The following is a 21,506-nucleotide window of genomic DNA, read 5'->3' as shown; positions in this document are numbered from 1 at the left end:
ATCATCCTGTTTAGGAAACGAGCCACATCTTTGAGCAGTTACCCCATGTCTCCTCCACCTCGGCAGAGGGGCTGGGGCCCATTTCCGGCAGCCGGCAGCGAGCCGCTTTCCTCGCCGTGACGCAAACCGACTTTGTCAGCTTGTGCATCCTCGGGTTCTGCTCGGTTTGAAGGTCCTCAGGAGCAGCTGGAAGCTGTGAGCGCGCAGCCTTCACCACAAAGCTGCCATTGAGCAGCACCAGGCCCAGCGCGGTGCCTTCAGGGCAGAGCCTGCATCCCCACCTGAGGGGAAGTGACACTTCCATGGCTCTCGCAGAAAGCAGAGCCAAAACGCGCGCGTTCACTCCCTTCTGCAGGCAAAAAAACTGAAGAAACACCCAACCGGGCCAAAATAAATACATTTGGCATCTTTCCTGCATCCGCACCGGCACGTTTGTGGTGCTGGGACTGAAAACAGGCCCAAACTTTATTTACACTACGGCCTCTTTCCATCACTTTGGCAGTAGGAAGTCTTGGTACATATTATATTTTCTTTTCAGCATGTGTAAATGAGGATCGAGCTTTCACGTTGCTTAAAATAGATGTAAATGACCCTTTATGCCATCAGAATGGTGCTTTCCTGCAATAAAAAAATCGGCCCCATTATGCTTTCATATCGTGCTCCACTCATTTAGCTTTGGTTTCCCAAACTCAGGCAATTCCCCTTGACCTTGGCAATCTGTGCTGAGATTTTACACAGCTGGGACTAAATCCAGGGGCAGGAGAAGGCACGTGAGCTCAGACAGAAACCTTCAAACTGACCTGGATTTGAAGGCCAGCATATTCCCAATGGCCTCTAATTTATCTGTGACAATTTCTTTCTATCAGTTGTTTTGAACACGGCTTTAAAAAGCTTTGTATATTCCAGTCTTCTTTTGAAACTATGAAAAGGAGAAAGAAGGAATAAGGAGACATTCTGGGCTTCCAGAGGGTTCTCCTGCCTCACAGATGGACTTGCCATCCTCCTGCTCTGCCAGGAGAAGCCACCACCATGTATTCCTGCCCACAACACTTGCTTTGCTCCTTCACCAGCTCGCTCTACTCACTTCAAAGGAGGCCCTGACGAGAAAAGAACTGGCCTTCCTCAAATCTCTACTGTCACATGTTTTAACCTTTCTTGAAGTGAGAGTGTCTGAGCACTGACCACACAGGCAGCCAAGCACATGGCTGTGAGCTGGTAAGTGATGGGACACAAATCCCCTCATGCAGAGGAGACCCGTGTGCCAGCAAGAGCTATCCAAGGAGCAGACTTGGTCCCGACACCTAGAAGTCTGGGGGCAGCCCATGGTCTTAGGCTCACTACTGAACTAAGTGTCCTCGCGGAGCTTTAGTGATGCACAGAGCCCTGCTTTTCCACCTTCCCCTTGCTCTGTAGGGCAAGCAGAGCCCTGTTAGGGTCTCTAAAATAAAGCAATATATTTTCAGAGTGGTGTTTCTGCCAGTGAGTAGGCTCTAGAGCCAGGAAGGGGCTGGCTGTTAGCCTGATTAACTGCTGTTGGTGCTCCTCATTGCCCACTGCTTCTCCCCTCTCAGCTCCTACTTGTTGTCTGGACTGCTGAAAAAGAAGGGCTTTCATTCCACCTCCTGGACTATTAAATCCAGATACCAGCCACACAACTGCAGCTCAAACTTTTCTCATTCCAACAAATACGGTCTGCTTATAAACTGCCAACCAGCACACACAGAGACATCCTGACAAGTCATCAATACCATCCATCTGCCTGTAAGAGCAGGAGAGAGCAATGCTGAACCCAACTGCAGAATAACTTAATGGAATATGCTGAAGCTGTGTCTGCCCATCCATTCCCACAGCACTCTGTGGGCACTGCCTGGCTCAGCACAGCAGTGAGGCCACAGGATAACCCAGCCAAAGGGCAGAACATTTACAGTAACTATCATTTTCTCTTCCTTGCAGAAGAATGCACAAGGGATCATCGACACTTTCTTGCCCCCTCCTCTTTTCCTCTGCAAAACAACATTCTCTCCATGCTACTCCATAGCTTTTCTCCAGAAGCAACTGTAACTGCAAACACCCAGACAGATCTTACCCAAAAGTTTATGAGGAACAGCTCACAGACACCCTGAAAACTTCAGCATACTACCTAGAGTGCTGCAGATTATTATTACTTTTTAAATCTTGGTATAGTTCTGGGTAAGGATTTAATTGGGCATTATATTTCAAAGCCAGGGAGTAGGATCTATGCAAAGTACTGGCTAGTTTTTGCATTAATTGACCATCAAATCCTTCCCTTTTGCATCTGCATTCTATTATTAGAGAATGTAAAGCAGTTTACAGGGCTTTTAACCTCTTCAAGCAAACACTCTGTGCAAGTTATGCTGCTGCAGGGACCATACTAGCTTTATAGACTTCGTTTCTAATCCAAGGAGAGGGAAAAAACGGAGAAGAGACAGAGCAAAGGAATGATTTTTGATAGTAAATTCAGCTGGTGTAAATCAGCACAGCTCCATTACAGTAAGCCCGCAAAACATCAGCCGTTTGATCTGCAATGAGGTCCTCATTCCCATAAGACCAAACTGGAACCAGACAAATCTCCACAGGCCACGTACCAGACTTCTCCACTAAACTCCCTTCTGTTGAGTGGAAAAGCCCTGATCAGATGCCAGGGAACTATCTGGTAAAGTAGGCACCATGGCACACATTGTGTGAGCTCACAGTCACTGGGAGGAAAATCCGCTTTATTGAGGGACTCTGATGACTTCTGCAGCCACAAGCCTGCCCCAGAGCTCCCATTGTGATGGCTGCCAGAGGCAGAGCCACACTGCAGGATGGAAGCCTACAGGTTTCTAGTGCCCAAGGGAGATGCACAAAGAACAGCTCAGTGCAGCACACATGGTGTGCACACACACTACCTTCCCTCCTGAAACTTGCAATCCACTAACAGAGGGGCTTGACAGCTGCACACCTGATCAACTGCTGCCCTGGTTCCACCTTAAGCACAGCAGAAGAGAAAACAGGTAGCTGTGTAGTCTCCTTAAGAAAAGTCATATGAAGGGAGAAGATGAAATCTATCCTCATCAGGCAGGACAACCACTGTTTGATCTCCTATCTCTGTGCAGCAGGATCAGAAGGAAAACTCCTCTCTCCGTTTGCTGCCTTTGTTCTCTTTGCACAGCAGTTCCAGCACCCCACAGCAGGCAGGATTCCCATTTTGCAAATCCCCACCTTATTTCTTCCTTTCACAGTAACCCAAAATGTCACTAAACTGAGACCAGGACAGAGATTATGAGCTTGCAAACAATGGTGTAAGAGCCAGCATAATTATCTTGTTCCTAAGCATTTGATAATGCTTCCAAGTATCTTGTACTTAGTTACTTTCTAAGGTCCTGAACGTCTGGCTCTCAGGCACTACGGTTTTATTGCTACAGAATGTGCCAGGAACCATTCAAAAGCTTTAAGAGGTCTTTTTAAATACTCAGAATGAATTTACAGTGTTGGCTGCCTGGCAAACGCAACAGGCATTTCAAGTGGAAAGGAACAACCCTTTATTGCATCTGCTGTTGGCATGTAGGGCACTGTGATCGCTAGCAATTCCTCAGCTCTATTGCACGGCATCCTGCAGGCTGCTGGCTGGGCAAAGCCAAGGGCAGCCACAGGCTGGGAAGAAAAGGTCCAGGTGAAAGTAAAGCCTGGGTTTAAAACTGACTGGAAGATTTCATTGGAAGAATTCTGTAGAAGACGATCAAAAGCTCCAAGTGTCACAGAAATGCCTTGGTTCCAATTACCACCCAGTGAACCATAAGCTGGGATCCACCAGCAGCACTTTCCCAGCTCTGTCAGCCCAGAACATGTCCCACCTGCCTTGCTGTGCCACCTCCCTGTAGGCTCATGGGGATTCAAGCAGCCAAGCCTACCCCCCTGGGCATTCCAGAAATCAGGAGGTTTTTTTGCCAGACAGTGGAGTGGACTTCTGAATAGTGCTGAGGTCCCTGAGCATCGCTGCTGAGGACACAGAATCACAAAGGTAGAAGGCCTCTGAGACCACCTAGTCCAACCACCCGCCTACCACCAGTACTGCCCTCTAACCATGTCCCTAACAGAACACTGACCCTTTCCTTAAATACCTCCAGGGACAGTGACTCCACCACCATGGATCTGCAGATGTGGATGCTACAGGGAAGAGTTTCTCCGAACTCTCCTGCTCCATCTTTGCCAAGACAAAGCCTATAGAGCCTTCGCTGTTCCCATGGTCCCACTGCTCTGCTCTGTAGCTGCCAGCATTTCTCCCCCCAAAACCTGCAGGGTCACCCTGTCCCACTCCACAACAGGTCTCTTGCCTGCACAACATCTTGACCTTGTCATTTCAAATGCAGAGCGTAGTGCAACTATATGAGGGTTCCTCCATTATCTTCTACCCTCCCCCACAGGGACTCTTTTCCCTATGAGGAGATGTGGGGCAGGGTCTCAGTTGCAGCCCCCTTTTCAAGATCCAGCTCCCATCTCCCATTCTAGGAGGGGTATTTCCTGCCTTGGTAGGATACTGTTGCTTTGGGGCCTTTCTCTGCCCATTCTGGGCTCAAGAAGGTCCATGAAAATAGTATCTCACCTCCACTGGCTGGTAAAGGCTGCTTAGGAAAATATCAAGATATATGTAAGAGCCAACTGCTCTGTCCTTCCCTGGCACAGCTTCCAGAAAACACAAGTTTCCTCGGGACACTAAAGGAAAGCAATTGGCAAAGAAAACGACAGCCAGGAAAACGTTTTCCAAAGACTGAACAGGGTAATTGAAAGATGTTATTATTAATGATGGCCATCGCAGTGCTAGGAAGCTCAGTGCTTTTTCATACAAGGCTGAGAAAGGAAAAGGAACAAAACTAAGCATCGTCTATGAGCAGCGTGGAGCTGCGGAAACCAAACAAGATGAACAACCAAGCCAAACCCTCCACCTGAGTGAGCTAGTGTGGGTCCTACAGAGTTCAGGCTGGAGAGAACCAATGCTACATCCCACTGACCAGGGCAGAGGATATTAAAGCAGAGCTTTCCAAAGACGTTTTGGGAAGTAAGCCCAAACTCACTGCAATTAAATGAGCCAAGGAATTGCCCGGAGGCTGCAAGGATCCCTGTCTGCTCTCCGAGCCTCCTGAGAGCCACCAGAACTGCTGTCACCCACATCACAGCCCTACGTGCGCCTGTGCTTCTGCACACACTGCTGGACTTTTGCCTGGGATGTTTCCTGAGGATCACGCCGAGACCAGCAAGCCAACCGGTCATTAATTCTCAGGAAGCACCCACCGCCTCATTGGTAATTACTTAAATAAACTTCCCTTTCATGGTGCCTGAGCCAAGGCCTTTCTTTCCGACACGTCCCAGTAAAGCTTTATTTAAGGTAAGATAAGACGAGGGCTACGCACGAGGGCTGCACCTGACTAAACACTCAGCCACGGGCGATGGCCGGATGGCTCCGGCAGGATTTCACCGCCTCGTGCTCCTCTCCCCACAGCCAGCTCAGCCCCATCGAGCTCACAGCGAGCAGGGAAACGGCCCGTGTATGATTTCCCCTTCTATATGCAGCATATATCCTTCATGCAAATCTGTCTCATAAATCATTGCATCCCAGGTGCACTGCGGAGTCATTTGCTAGGAAAATACTGTTCCAACCGAAGGACCCAACATACCGCAGTGCTCTTTATGAAGGGTAATATCCAGGATGGGGGGGACTTGGAGGCCTGCCAGGCTCCGAAAATGATTCATCCTGCCTGACCTTAAATCTTGGGTTCTGACTATTGCAGCCATGTTTGCAGGCAGGAAGCGTCAATCACTGCGCGCTCATTTCCCAGCCGTGGTGACAGAGCCCTGGGGCCACACGAGAACCTCCCCCCGAGAACCTGTGGGTTACAAACAACTCCATATTAACCAAAACGAGGTCTCCACAAACACCAACCCAACACGTCTTGTAGAGCCTCCTTTACACCTTTTGTTCTCTGCGACTTCACTATAAGCTGCAGCCCACGCTTTTCTCACTTGCATGGCTTTGAGAAGATTGTGTTGGTCTCAGAGATTCAGACTTCAGATCCCAGTCCCAATGCTCCAAGAACATCTCAGATTTTAAGTCCACAGCTCTGTCCACTGATAGAGAATTCTACCCAGACAACTGCTTGCTACAGTTCCGAAAAGAACCCGCGCATCTCCCATTCTCAAACTTTCCCAGAGTGTTCAGTATGTGCCCAAATAACTTCTTTTTTATGTCAGCAATAAGATTTGCTAATCAGACCTTTGACCCTCTTCCACGCAGACCACTGAGATATTTTAAAGTAGCTCGTGAGCGCAGGACTCATTTTTCAGAGGGCAGCTTTAAGTTACCAAAGGAAAGATCCATTTAAATGCAACGTCTAATAGCTTTGTTGTGCCAATAGGGGATATCAAAGAGTCAAGGGAGGAATATTGTACTCAGCTGAGAATATGAACGAGCAGTCAGACACAAAAGCCTTTCTATGGCTCTGACAAAGAAACAATAAACTTAAGCTCTTGTAGAGCTTAGCTTAAGCCAAAGGGATAGAAAAAGAAAAAAATGAAATGCAGAATTAAGATGCCCAGTCTATTGATATTAAGTACAGTAATGAGGTGACATGCAATACCATAAAAATTATTAAAGCTCATAAGAAAAAATAAAATAGAAAGACACGCGGGTCAGGGATTTTCAGTAATATCCTACAAATGGACATTTTAGACCACTTAGCACCACAAGTCCCCGAGGCTTTATCCATATTCTGCACTGCCAGTACCGTCGGGCACCAGCAGCAGACAGCAGGAGCTCAGCTCTCACTGTGCCTTGCCCCCAGAGCTGCCCTTGGGTGTTTTAACCCTGAGAACAGAGAGATGGTTGATCAGGATCGATCAGGAGCAGGGACAAATGGCAACACAGGGGTGCTCAACTGCAAGCACCTACAACTCGATGTGCTAGCAAGCAGCTCTCCTGCATACCACAAAAGGGATGGGGATGCCTCTTTCTCCCACGTAGCTCGTGGTTGGCATGAGGCACCAGACAGGATTTCCATTCTCCAGTGTTTTCCCTACTCTCAAACCCATGAACCAGCTGATGTCCACCATATATTCACAGCCAGTGTAAGCAAGCCCTGCTGCTCTGACAGCCCTTCTGTTGGGTCCAGGCAGACACATGAACGTCTGGCCCAGATGTCATGCAGGAGGGAGCAGATTTGCCCAAACACATACCAGGGACATTCAGCAAAATGCTTTGACCTCTGCCCTCCTGGAATGAAAACAGCCCCTCCAAACTACCAGAAAGGGGAAGAGAAAATTGTAAATGACTTAAAGTGGGATGGAAACCTCCGAGGTTGACGATCACAAGCTAATCTTCTTGTCACGGGAGCAGACTCACCAGGCAGAAGGGAATTCCTGCCTTTGACTGGCCTAATTAAAGGCATCGAACTCTGCACCCGCTATGGCTTGATGTGCCTTAATGCGATCTGACATTCGGCATACGCGAGGAACGCTGACACACACATACGGTTCTCATTGCTTGAAGGAGTTGGCATCCACAGTGTCCCAGCTGCAGCACGCTTCCCTGCCTTGTCCTGCTGTGGGGTGGCAAAGGGGGGATATCTGTGCATCCAGCCCAATCCAGCTCTCTCAATTCTAGACTTGATGCACGAGGTCCCACACAGGGAGAGGACTCTGGTCCGACCCAGCAATGAAAGGTCATTCAGGGCTGGGATTCAGAGATTTTCTCATGTGAATTGCAAGTGGGAGGCTCTGGCTGTCTCTCTCCTGTGTAGGGACAGGAATAACGTGTTGCTGTGCCTTTAGAGCGCAGGATAGTTCCAAGCATGAAAGTACAGAAGACTGCAAAGATCTCATATCAGGATCTGATGGAGCACATTCAGAGGAGAACCACAAAAACGCTCCCAGGGATGGAACACCTTTCCTACAAGGACAGGCTGAGAGCTGGGACTGTGCAGCCTGGAGAAGGGAAGGCTCCAGGGGGACCTGTGAATGGCCTTTCCATATCCACATTTAGAGAGAAGGGGACAGACTCTTGGGCAGGGTCTGTCGTGACAGGATAAGGGGAAATGGTTTCAGACTAAAAGAGGGGAGATTTAGACTGGACATAAGGAAAAAGTTGCCCACAGAGGTGGTGGAAACCCTGTCCCTGGAGACATTCAAGGTGAGGCTGGACAGGGTTCTGAGCACCTGATCAAGCTGTAGGTGTCCCTGTTCAGTGCAGAGGAGTTGGACCACATGGCTTTAAGGGTCCATTCCAAATCAAACAATTCTATGATTCCAAAGTTCAGGATACAAGATGAACCTACTGGGTATCTGCACGCAGTGATGTGCATCATAGGCACTGTGTCCCTCACCTCCTGTTCCAGGTCTGGCCTCTGCATCAGGGGATACATCGCAATGCTTGACATGCTCCAGAACAGCTGGACCAACCCTGAGAAGAAACCTCGCCTTAGGAATGGATGGGAAGCAGGCACAGGAGGGCAGCTGGCGGCAGGTGGTTCTGTGCTACAGGAGCACCTGGCGCTGAAGACCCATGTTGAGACTCAGGCCCTGAAAAACAATAAAGCTTCTCAACAGCACTGTAAGAAACTAACTTTCCTCTTCAGTTACTGTGTAAAAGATTAGAGTCCCGCAGTACTATTACCTGTGCTGCAAGAACAAATGTTGGTCTGCTAGGTCACACGGCAGCAGGCTGTGTGTTTACATCTGACGGTCCCAAGTTCATTTCCAGTTAATGATCCATAAGAGAGACTGCAACATTTCTCACAGGAAGACTGCTTGGAAGCTACAGATAGGCTGCTTGGGCTGGAGTAGAAACAAAGCAGTGAAATACTTGTCATGAGCTATAAATCAGAAATCAGCGATGCTCTACAGGAGCAGTAACGTTTGATGCATGCTTGTACCAAGAGCCAGTCAGTAAAAGCTCCTTCAGAGTGAAAAGAAATATAGAGATGGTGAATTCAGTGCGACTGAAATGCAGAACATGTTCAAATTCATATTTAATAAAGCAATTATTGTTTATTATTGAAGTACCAATTGATTATTAAAAACACATTTATTGAGGCTGGACCACAAGGTAACAGATACGTACCTCTGGCATAGTTGCGAAACCTCAGTAAATAGTGATTATTAGAAACACATTTATTGAGGCCTAACGATACCATAAGATGTGTATCAGTTACAGAGCTCTTAAAACCTGATCAGTGCGTTCTTAAGCCGTATTTACTGAGGGTTTATAGCAGCAGCAGAGCTACATGTCTTCATTTAGGGTTGCTAAGCCACACGGAATATCATCTTAATGCTCATTTGATACTTGATTAGGTCACATTTACAAGGAAAAGGCTACATCAACCAATGGGAATGAGGAAAAAAAGCAATCGCTTTCCTGCTGCCAAAAACACAGATCTGGGCGACTATTTGACCTGTTGTCAAATCTTTTGCTAATCGCTGAGCTCCAGATTGGCTGCAGCAAATGGACCATGGGTGAGCTGAGGATACGGCTGTGCAACGCTTCCACCCCAGTGCCTGGTGCTGAGCAGAGCAGGAGCCTTATAACCAGCCCTGAGCTCAAGCCTCCATCAGGTACTGATCAACCTGCACTCAATAAACCTCTGTTCTCCCCAAGGAACTTCACTGGGTCCCTCTATTTTGGCACCGCCACTGAAAACGGACTGTCACTAAAACTGCACTGATGTTGAAATAAAACAGAGGTTGAACGCTGCCCAGAAGGAGGGAGCTAAGCAGCAGAGGGGACTGAAACTGGAGTGACCTGAAAAGGAAAACAGCCACCAGTGACATGATCTGAAAGCACGCAGACAGCAAAGCCTTCCACCATCAGTGAGCATCGTGCCCAACCAGCACAGTTCCTAAAGACCTTGGGATACATCATCTGGGGCACCTGGAGGAAGGGCCACTTGATCAGTGACACTGCACTGATCTACAACAGCTGGAGTGTGGCTCTGCCATTGCCAGGGTGAGGGAAGACACATGTCAGCCGGTGCTGCAGAACATTCAGCTTTGGAGCTACTTGCCCAGAAAGGTGGCGGAGATACTCAAGGTCAGGCTGGACGGGGCTCTGAGCACCTGATGGAGCTGTAGCTGCCCCCTGTTCATCGCAGGGGAGTTGGAGTAGATGATTTTTAAGAGTCCCTTCAACTCAAACCATTCTGTGATTCTACTTCCTGCTTCCTGAGTATTTCCCAGAACAGGCAGATCTCCACCCGCCATCCCTCACCTCCAGCCCCACAGCACCTGCAACCCACTCTGCCATCTCCATCCCATACACAAAGGGCATCCCTACAGCACAGCTACTAGGGACATCCCTGCACCAGCTGAGCCTTCCCCATGCCTTGGGATGAATACATGAGATCAGCTCCAAAGGACACAGTGAGCCAAACAAAGAGACAGGATGGAAACCACAGCGAAAGCAAGGATTTTGCCCAGATCATGCAGAACGGTTGAGGAAAAGCCCAGGGGAGAAGGGAAGTCTGCTCCTTTTCTTTCGCCATGCCTCAGACCTCCCTGCCTCCCCTGCAGAGGAGGAGGGGAGAACAGAGCAGAGATTACCAAAGAACTCCCCTAGCTCCAGTCTACACTGTTCAAATTTATATATTCCACTACAGGTGACATCATGATTGCTGGAGTCTGACAGGTGATGCTGTAAAATGCATGAAACCATAAAAATTTCAACAGCAGCAAGCTCCATTGCTGCTACATCTGACAGCACTTAGCTGCCCAGCTAACACAAATATTATAAAAGCACTCGGGAAAGAAATCCAACCTGCCTGACCTCAGTTTTGGACTAATAAACAGTACAGCATGACCAGATTTCACCCACATATAATAAACAGAGGGCTTTCAAAGAAACCAAAGCAGGGTGTTGGTAGGTGTAAAGAACTAAGGAAAGGGATGAGTTAAAAGCGGGCGAAGTTATTGCTGAATGCAGAGGGCTCGGTTCCCAGCCTGGGCTGCCCCTCTGTCTCTGCTAAGAGGACATGTCCTAGATCTGCTCAACCACAGCTGCAAAGAGATGTTCACTGCTGTTACACAGCCACACCAAGAGGGGTAATTCCCTAAAGTAATGCTCATCTCTGCTCTCTACGGTGAAATAATGTGCAGCCTTGTATCAGAAAGTCGGACAGTAGATGAAATCCAAAGAAATTACTGCCCTTTATTACACACAGTGCTAAACCATACAAGTGCAAAGACCTGCTTCTATTTCTTTCTGTCATGAGGTCCCTTTGGTCTCCCTGGGGCAGGAGAGCACCTTGCCTGACGGAGGGAAGGAGGATGCCCTGCAGGCAGCAGCCTCCCCAAAACCACTGAGATGAGACAGGCAGGCACAGGCTCAAAATGGTGCTCACTTTCTCCAAGGGAACTGGTTTCCATAGGTCTCCTTGGGGTTCATCACACAGACAGGCAGAAGGAGCCTGCCACCTTCTGCACGCTGTTCTGAGATGGGCAAACCCAAAGGTCCATGTACATACAATATGGGAAAGGGATGTTTTCTTGAGAGGTGTTAAGGCCAACCAAACAACATACAACTTTGGAAGTATTTCCAACTGGCCACCCCAAAGGCTTTATGACTGGAGGTGGGATCCCTGGAAACCACTGCTGGGATGTTCCAGCTGTCCTCAGCCACCTCTCGGGTCCCATTTCCAACCCACCCCACAGCCAGGCACCAGCTGCTGCTACCCATGCACAGCACACCCTGAGCACGGTCCCAGCATCCAAAGCCACCAGCGGCTGTGCCCAGAAAACAAGTGGGCAACCCAACCCAGTAGATCCATCAGTGCCAAAGCGCACCTGCAGGCTGATTCACGGTTAGATCACGGTGACAGGCAAGCTGCAGAAGTTGCTATAAATACCAACGCAGCTCTATTAAGTCCCCCTTCATTCACACGACTGGAGAGCTCTCATTGAGCTGCTTGCTTTCAGGATGCACACAGGAGAGGCATGAGCCGAGCAGCAGGCACCCACTCCTGGGGCTGGGGCTGCTCCCAGGCAGAACAAACAGCATCACAATCCCTTTGTTGCCCATACAGTTATTGCAACTGGCAACCTCGGTCAAACTCCTAAAAATGGTTTTAATTATTAAAGCTAGGCGTATTTAAATGCCAATTTTCAACCAAGGATGGTACTGCAAAATTGAATGCAGTACTTTTAATCACAGGTTTCAAGAAGCACTTCAGCGGAAAGTGTATGATTATTTGTTCACAAAATCACTGCTGCTTTTCCACCACTACAGATTTCCTCTTTCTATTGAAGTTACTGTTAATAGATACGGCTGATTTTTGAAACAACTTTTACAGTTCCTGGAAAAATACACATATTGAAAAAACGAAAACCATGTCCACTGGACCGAGTTTAAATCTTTTTCACATAAATGGTTCCTTATTTTGCAGTCAGATTTATCCGAATTAAGCTCAAATGATGGAAACGTGATGGATACAAGCAGTGATTAGAAGCACCCAACAAAGACCCATATTTGAGAGGACTTCCTCAGCGAGGAACATCACTGTAACAAGGGACAGCACAAACTGCAACCAGGTGGGACTTCACCTCTCCTGCTCCACTTCCTCTAAATCTCCAGCTATAAAAGCCCCCCGCCACACATTTGAGCCCCCCATTGAGCTGTAGGTGACCCCATCCATCACAGGGCAGTTGGACTAGAAGGCCTTAAAGAGTCCCTTCCAACTCAATTGATTCTATGATTCTATTTTTACCAATAGAAGCAGACATTACAATAATTCCAGTGTGGTCTTTGCAGTCATCTTTATGCAGAGCAGAACGATATTCAGACACCTCATTTCAGCTAAAATAAAAGTGATGCCCATGGGAAGTTTCTATCTAATCACACCTTGGATCTCATCCCACATCTCCCTGCAAAACGCAGCAGAAAACGCCAACGGGACTTCCAGAGTGGCGTCAACTTCAATTCCTACTTGGGCAGCATGATGGCTCAGCTCCTCTAATTAACATGAGGCCGTTATCAGGAAATGAGCTCTCCCTGCCGCACTCAGGAGAGCAGCTCTGCATCGAGCACTCCCACCTCCCGCAGCTGTTCTTTTTCTGGATAATTTCCCCACCAAGACTCCAGACCAAAGGGAGCAGAAGCAGCTGCCCCAGCGGATGGAGCAGCACTAACAGAGCCCCAGTTAATTCCTATCGAGCCAGGAGATGGCACTCCACATCGTGCAGAGCAGCGCTGGGCTCTGCAGCCCCCAGCACCTCCCTTCTGTGCCTGGCGAAGTTTCTTGCACCATCAGCACCTACACGAGCTGCAGGGCTGTACAGGACGCCCAGAGCCACCCACCCATTTGTCACCACTGCAGCACCTGCAGCACTCCTTGGGCACCAGCTGGCTGCCAGCGGCTCTGCTTTGCAACCCAAGAGTCTCTTTACTGCAATTCCCCACTTTTTATGGAATAGGCAAAAAAACGTAATAATAACCGATCATAAAAAATCAAACTCGTTTACCTTTCAGGAGGCAGCTCAGCACAGACTATTACAGGGTAATTTGGTACATCATAAAGTTTCCTATTAGAAAAGAAAATAGGGCTGCTTGCATGGGCTGCCAATTGGAAATAAAATAGTAGTGGGGTCGTGATCATTAGCACTGCTTTTTCTGTTAGGCTTGCTTTCCATCAGGGTGGGAAGAGAAGGGAGATGGAGACTAGGTACAAGCAGATGAGAGAGGTCTGGCAGACTGGAGAGGTGAACAGGAGGCTCTGAATTTAGAAGGGATCTCTTCCTGCACCCACTGCATCTACAGGAGTGAGCACCACTGCTATGAGTGAGGCAGGATGAGTTCCTGGGAGCACTGCTATGCTATTCAGGATCAGCACTTTTTTCTTCCCTTCCCCTGCCCCTTCCCTTTCCCTTTCCTTTCCCCTTCCTCTTTCCCATTTCCTTTCATTTTTTTGCAAAAAAAAAAAAGTGAAATTGAGATTAAAAAAACAGGCCTGCTAAGACCAAGCTGGCCTCTCACTGTGACTGCTCACTGCCATGGACAAAGGCCCAAAGTGTTGCATTTGTGTGCACTTCCCAGCACATTCCCCTTTGCTGCAGGCAAACTCTGGCACTGATTCTGTGCCTCCTATGCCCAATTATTTTCCCAGTTCCTAGTTGCACTCATGCAATGCAAAGCACCCTGCAAAATCCAGCCTCCTGCCAGCTGCATTACAAAGCAGAAAGAAGTACCCTGGGTCTGTGGGGCAAAGCATGAAGTGATGTGACCAAGGCCCCTCAGGGAAGCAGAGGCAGAGGCAGGGAGAGTGTGTGGGCTCAGGATTGCACTCCAGGATCCATGACATCCACCCACTGACATCAAGAAGAAACCATTGCATGAAGATCCAGGGATGTCAGATTAGAGTTTGGAGCACAGAGATCACAAAGGGCTTCACCACAACTACACTGCTCACACTGGGACACAGAAAAATGCCCCTCGTGCCAACAATACCTATGGTCCAAAGCCCCAGCTTCCCACCACACTTGCTCCCCACTGCCTTTGCAAACCTCATGAGATGACCACAGGAGCGAGGTGCCAGGAGGAGAGCCATGCAAAACCATTCATCTCACAGCCACCCTGGTCCCAAAGCAGGCTCTGACAGATCCGCACCCAGATACCAGCTGGGTGCAACGCTCACATGGGCTGATCTGTTGATGCTAAAGCCACGAAGGTCAGCAGAGAGGTTGAGCACTGAGGTGAGTGTTTGATTAAATGAGGTTGGTGAGGGGTTTGGAGGGATCTGTTGGAGATGGAAGTGAAAGCTTTATGGAGTGCTGGTGGGTGCTCCTGACAGCGCTGGAAACGACAAGGATTTGGCATGGTTCTTCCCCTGCCATCTGACTTCCAGGCTCCAAAGGCACTGGGTGACTGATGAAACTCTGCTGTGCAACATTCTTGGCTTTAGACTCCACTTTATCACAATGAGCCACGAGCCTCGTTCCGTGCAAAGGGCTGCTCACATTTACTCTAACATCCTCCTAAAAGACTTTGCTGTCACCCCCACCCACTCAACCCCCGCAGATCTGATAGCCCCTAACTGAGTTATTAGCCAACAGGTACAACGTGATGCAACATTCAGTCATGGTCATTTTTTATTACTAGGACTCATTCCTTCAACATTTTCTTTGTCTTCTGTCCTTCTTCAATTTTGGCTTTTCCTATTAATTAAAAAGGCAAGTTTCAATAGCTCGAGATTGAATTATAGGGCTTGTTTAGAGCAGGAGGAATGATCAGAGCAAAGGGTAGAAGCTATATATGTAATATATACATATACTTACGATACAGAATTTTGCTTCCAGACGTTTGGAACAAATTAAATAGAGGATCAAATTAACTAGTGATTGAATTAAGTGGAAAGCATCTCATTACCTAAAAGACGGAAACATGTGTCACTTTAAAACAGCTAAAAATAAAGCAAGAATGGGTCGAAATGAAAAGCAGGAACCTTGCAAATGTCAGCCAAATCTGGGCTCTGTTGAGCCCTCCAAATGTGAAGGCTGTAAATAAGGTGGGTTTTGCTGCATAGTGGGAACTGCTGGGAAATGATGAGCTTGGGAAACAGATGTTGCAAAAATGAACTGCTGCACATCGCATTTCATATGCTGGCAATCAAAGGAACATGTGCAGGGTGGAAAGGGTCTCATCTGCAGATCACAGCTTAGCAGGAAGGGTTTGGAATGCCCAGGACATCACCTTCACCCACAGGGAGATACCCTGGGCTTCAGATCTGTCACACGGCTGAAAACAGAGTAACTCTGCTTGTTCTGTCAAGTGGATTAACAGTTCACTGTCAGTCAATGTCTGCAATTTGCTCTTGCAACTCACCGTCCAGAGAGTTATTCAATCCGACTGAATTCCAAGTATTTCGCAGAGAGGACCAAGCCTGGTGATACGTTTGCATCACTTTAACCCAAAATGAAGACATCCCGTGGCTGTCCTAATTCAGCACCTTTGTTCAAGGGCTCTCTCCTCTGGTTTCCTGACACTCAATTTCCCCTGAAACCAGAGAAAGACTCAGAGCCTTTTGTTTCATCACGAGAGAAGTGAGATCGCTTCACGTGTTTCTCCCCTCCTGTGACACTGATGCTCATCTTCCTTCCTGCTCATCTGGACTTTGCCAATTCCAGCTACTTGCCTTCTCCTCCCGACACAACATTTCACTTAGCACTGCATCAGATGGAAACCGTACTGACCTGTCCCTGTGAGCAGGAAATCAGGCTTTCACTCCACCTAACTCCAGTCCCGGACCCAGTACGACGAACCAGGCTTCAGCCCTCTCCCATCTAACGCCGTATTTCTTCCTTTTGTTCCTCTTACACATCACATTGTGACAAATGCGAGTGGAAGTTTTCCAAGACAAATAACCTTATCTTTGCAGAACCCTACGGCACCCCATGGCAACTCATTATTTTTCAATTAAATTTACTGTTCATTGGCAGTTGCTCTGCTTTAATTTTCTGCCATTTGTTTACTGAAGAACGAAACGCATAACACAAAGCCCTATAAAAGTCAGACTAAGTTAATTAAATGTGAAACTGGGAAAGCCTAACTTTGCCTCCAGAGCAGTTTTATCATAAGATATCCTTAAAAATGTCGCTTTTTGCAGGGATTTATTTAGACATATGCAACCACTATTAATTAAACAAGCGGTCCCTCCGCAACTCTCTCCAAAAGACACTTAGCAGTATTTTGTAACCACTGACTGCAGAAATAAGAGTTTGCACGACTCACAAAGCCAGATCAGGAACATATTTCTCAGTCAGTCCCATATCTTCAGCCCCTTCCTTACATGATTCTGAAGGAGCTTATAAACAGGAGGAGGAACGGCTGTTTACGAGGGTGGATGGTGACAGGACAAGGGGAATGGTTTTAAAGTGAGACAGGGGAGGTTTAGGTTGGATATGAGGAGGAATTTTTTCACACAGAGAGTGGTGAGGCAGTGGCACAGGTTGCCCAAGGAGGCTGTGGATGCCCCATCCCTGCAGGCATTCAAGGCCAGGCTGGATGTGGCTCTGGGCAGCCTGGGCTGCTGGTTGGCGACCTGCACACAGCAGGGGGTTGGAACCAGATAAGCATTGTGCTCCTTTTCAACCCAGGCCATTCTATGATTCAGCCATGGTAAGTACCACCTCTGTTTGTAGCTGCAGCCTCTGCAATTTCCTTAGGTAAGTCACCACACTTTAGATTGAAAGCTGGGTGCAGTGTACTCATAAAATCATAGAATGGCTTGGGTTGGAAGGCACCTCAAATCACCTATTTCCTACCTCCCTGTGTCAGGGTTGCTGACTGCTAGATTCCCAAGCTATTAGTTCAGTCTGACAGGTCACAAATAGATTTTCAGTGCTAAAAGATTCCAAAGTTGGAACTTGAAGCTGTCTTCCTGAGGAGGAAAGGAAGAGCACAATCTTGTCAAACACACAAATTGGAAACAACATGAATAATTAACAGATGATTACAGCGTTGAAAGAAGTTGTCATCTAGGCACCCAAAAGCTAGTCTGAACAACACTGAAGTCAAGGCTTCGGTATTTTGTTGAGACATGCTGCTTCAAAAGGGAGATGTTCTGATCACACCTCTGAAGTGCCCGTATTTGGTCCATACTGTTATTGAAGGAATAAGCAACCCTGACTGCATGGAAGGAAGGTTTCTCACAGTACCAAGAACCTGAAGACCTCCTGGGCAGCCCAGGGGATGCCAGGTGCTGTCTGCTCTCATTTTGAGTGGGTAAAGGCAGGTGAAGGCCTGCAGGGCAGCATGGAGACGCTAGACAGAAAATACCAAATGCATCAGTGTGTGCTTGATGTCCCTGCTACTGATCTCCTGGGAAGCAAAAAGCGGTGCTGAGATGGCAGCACCTTGAGGCAGGTGCAAGTGAAAGGCAGTGCGACGGCGTTGAGGTGAGCTTTACATCTTGGGCAAGGTGAGAGAAGCACAGTGTCAGCAGCTAATAAGTTTATAAAGGGGTTTCTTCCTCAAGCCAAATGCAGCCCAGATTTATAACTCCCCCATACCACTCTGAACTTTCCGACACTCCTCTTGAAACATTTCATTATTGCTCCATTACTGTCATGTTCTCTTAAGGACCTGGAGGGGGGAGAAGGTCTCCATTTGGAGACCAGATGCCATTTCTATAGATGTTCACAAAACTGCCCAGTGCAATAAATCATCCATTCACCCATTGGAAACAGGCTTGGAGGATATCATAAGGCTTTTTTTTTAAAAAAAAAAAGAAAGAAGTGAAAACTGTGACATGCCCTATGTGTAACAGAAACTATCCAGAAACAAAGATGTTCAATTGGTAGCAGGGCACCTTCTGCTGTTTGCAGCCAGACTGCCTATCTGACATGGAGAAAGCACAGCAGAAATCCTCAATAGCCTCCACATTATCTGCAGACACACACCAAGACTAAGGGCTATCTGCACAGCATCACAAATCCTGGCCAAAACAGGTCTGTAGCAACAGTTTGTAGCAGCTTCTCCCAGACACCCCTGGTTGGACTAACCCCAGAATGAGACTGGCACATCAGGGAGGACCAGTATGGAAGCACGATGCTCAGCCCATCCTCCAGGACACACCACCCAAGCTGAGCTCTGGAAAGTGAGTAACCAAGTATTTTCCAGACTTCAAAGCTGATTTGACCTCTTCTTCATATGGCCAGAGCAGACCAGACTTCAGGCAGAATCACAAGCACTACAGCCCCCTCCAGTATCGATGTCCTGCACTCAGTATCCTTAACCAGAAGACCAGGTTCGAGGATCCCACTGAGCTTAAAACCCACTCTCAAGTTACGTCTTCGAATGCATATATCAACTGACAGCTCTCCTCCATTCTCTGGACAGACACTTCTACAGCATATTACCATCCAAAATGTTCATACCGCTTTGATACTTGTAACATGTCTCCATTTCTACATATGGAAACCACATTATATATTCCAGATGGAAATTCATACTTTATTCCAGAGAAGGAAACGAGAGCTATTTCATAGTAGATGCATAATTTGTTGTGTGAATATGAAATACGTGACTGCCTCACATGTTATGTTGCGAGCTAATCATAAAAAAACATAATGAAAAAGGTCCCATCTGTCTCTAAATCCTATAATCCAACTGTTCTCAGCTAACTCCAGCTCTGGCAGTACCTGGTATACATACAGCAAGGAGAGTTTTCTGTGCCAGAGAAATACTGGAAACCAGAGGAGCACGTAAAAAGCTGAAGTTTCATCTGAGGCAGCCTTAGAGAGAGAGGACACCTTATGACACCTCTTCAGCTGGCTGAACTCATTCCCCAACTCTTCAAATCGTTCTTGACCTGCCTTTTTATCCGGGCTACCCTGTAATTATCTTCTTAACATAATTTCCTTGCATTTCCCCTAAGAGTCTTAATGGGATCACTGGGAAAGATCCAGCTACACATTTGAAAGCGTGAGGGCAGAGTGCTGTCCCCAGAAGACCATGGGAATACTGCTGCTCATGTCGTCAGGCTTGTGATTGCTAACTGGAGTTTGCTGGCAGCTGAAGCAGATCTGCAGTGCTGAGTGCTAAGCAGGTGGGTCTGCCCTGCTCTGCTTCTAACGCTGCAGTTTCATTTATCCACAGCCAAATTCCTGAGCTTGATCTTACAGTTTTACTGCACTATCACCCAAGAAGCTGCTCCCCTGGCACCTCAAGGACCACTTTGAGGTTTGGCTTGGACCTAACATTGGGCAAGGGGCATAAATGGGAGGCTACAGGCTGTCTGTGTCCTGGAATCAGGGGGTGCCAAATCTTTTGACACGCAGCAGCTTTCACTCCTCTCCATTAACTTCAGGGACTCCCTCCCCTTTGCTCACCCCCTGCACCACCAAGAATCCTGCCCTACAGCCACAGCAGTGTGGCTACACTCATCCATCCATGGAGAAGATGCATCCCTCTTAGAGCTGAGCTGTGGCAGCAAATCCATTCAATGATAGTGGAACTCCACCGTTACATCACTGCTTCTCCATGCCCAGGACACAAGGATTTCAATGCCAGATGGAACAGCTCACTGTAAAAGAGCCTTTTTTTTTTTTTTTTTTTTCCTAATCTCTAACAAAGTATTTCCAAACAAGAGCCCTTTTATTGTTATGCCACTTTCAAGTCGTGATGAAGTTCTTAAACATCTGGGCCCGGGCCATTGCCTTTTGAATGTAACCAGTCCATCAGCAATTGCATTTCATCAGTATGAGTTCTGTCTGTCTTTCCCCAGGCCTGCACTCCATTCCCCACTCAAAATAGGCCTGATTTATCATCACTCCTCCCCTTCCCCCCGGTCTCTTTTCCTATCTTTCACAAGTCTGGTAGAAATGGCATGGCAGAGCCCTCTCCCCTGTGGGCTCCTCATCCTGAGGAAACACAAGGAGGACATTAGCAGGGAATTTGTTAAATGCATCTCCTAGGAGAACATGGGAAGCAGACCCTGTTATGCAGAAGGGCAAAAGAAACACAACCAAAAAAAAGAAAAAAAAAGTTCTGCCTACCACCACCAAACAATCTCCGACAGTCCTAACCAAATGAATCCGGATGGAAAATTCCCTCTTGAGCCCATATGTGGGGACTGAGCGCAGTGCTTGGGCATTTACAAGGACGTGATGCCAACAGGTCTGAAGGGAGCTGCTCACCTCCTGCTGTGCTGGAGGCCCCAGCAAGAGCTTCCCTAGCCAAGCAGAAAAAAAAAACAATAATAAATTATGCTTTTTTGTATAAATAGGGTTTAAAAATTGATCCAATCTCTTTTCAAAAATGTTGGGGATATCAACAGATTGGATATGCAAGGACTCAAAAAAAGCTTTTTCAGGTCCTAGGCATTGCTGTTTTGTTACATAATCCCTTCCATAAATCTATCAGATTGCATCTTAAAACAACTCCCCAAGCCCATCCAAAGGCAGCTTGACCCTTCCAGTCACAGCAATTCCCTGAGAATTCCTGCCAACAAGGATGTCTGCAATACTTCTCAGGTTCTGTTCCCTCTAAGTTGTAGATCCAAGATGGAACCTTCTCAGGTTTCCATCCCTCCACGTTGTAGATCCAGACTGTCCCCGCCAGACAGCAGCCCCTTCCCTCAGCTCTCTTCATCCAAAGAGAAAAAGCACCTACCCAGGCAGTAAGACAGCCAAGACCATGGAATCACAGAATCACAGAACTGATTAGGCTGAAGGGGACCTTAAAGATCACCTTGTCCCAATCCCCTGCCATGGAGCAAGATCTAGATCACCCCTTGGCCATGCTAATATCTCTCCACCATTGAGGTTGATGACATTCTACCTTAGATACCACAGTTAAGTCCCCAAGTTTAATGGGATGAACCCCTGGCAGAGTGTCTCAGGCTACAGATTAAACCTGCTTACAGGATTACACAACAGCAGTTGCCTGAATTAAGATAATTTTGCTGGCTTGAGTCCACTTAACTAAAGAATGTACATCAATGTAACCTAACTTCTCCTCAGTATTAATCACCCCA

This window comes from Tetrao urogallus, assembly GCF_951394365.1.
Source record: "Tetrao urogallus genome assembly, chromosome: 18".
In the NCBI taxonomy this organism is placed as follows: domain Eukaryota; kingdom Metazoa; phylum Chordata; class Aves; order Galliformes; family Phasianidae; genus Tetrao; species Tetrao urogallus.
The sequence above is the reverse complement of the archived record's forward strand: the minus strand, read 5'-3'. Positions refer to the sequence as shown.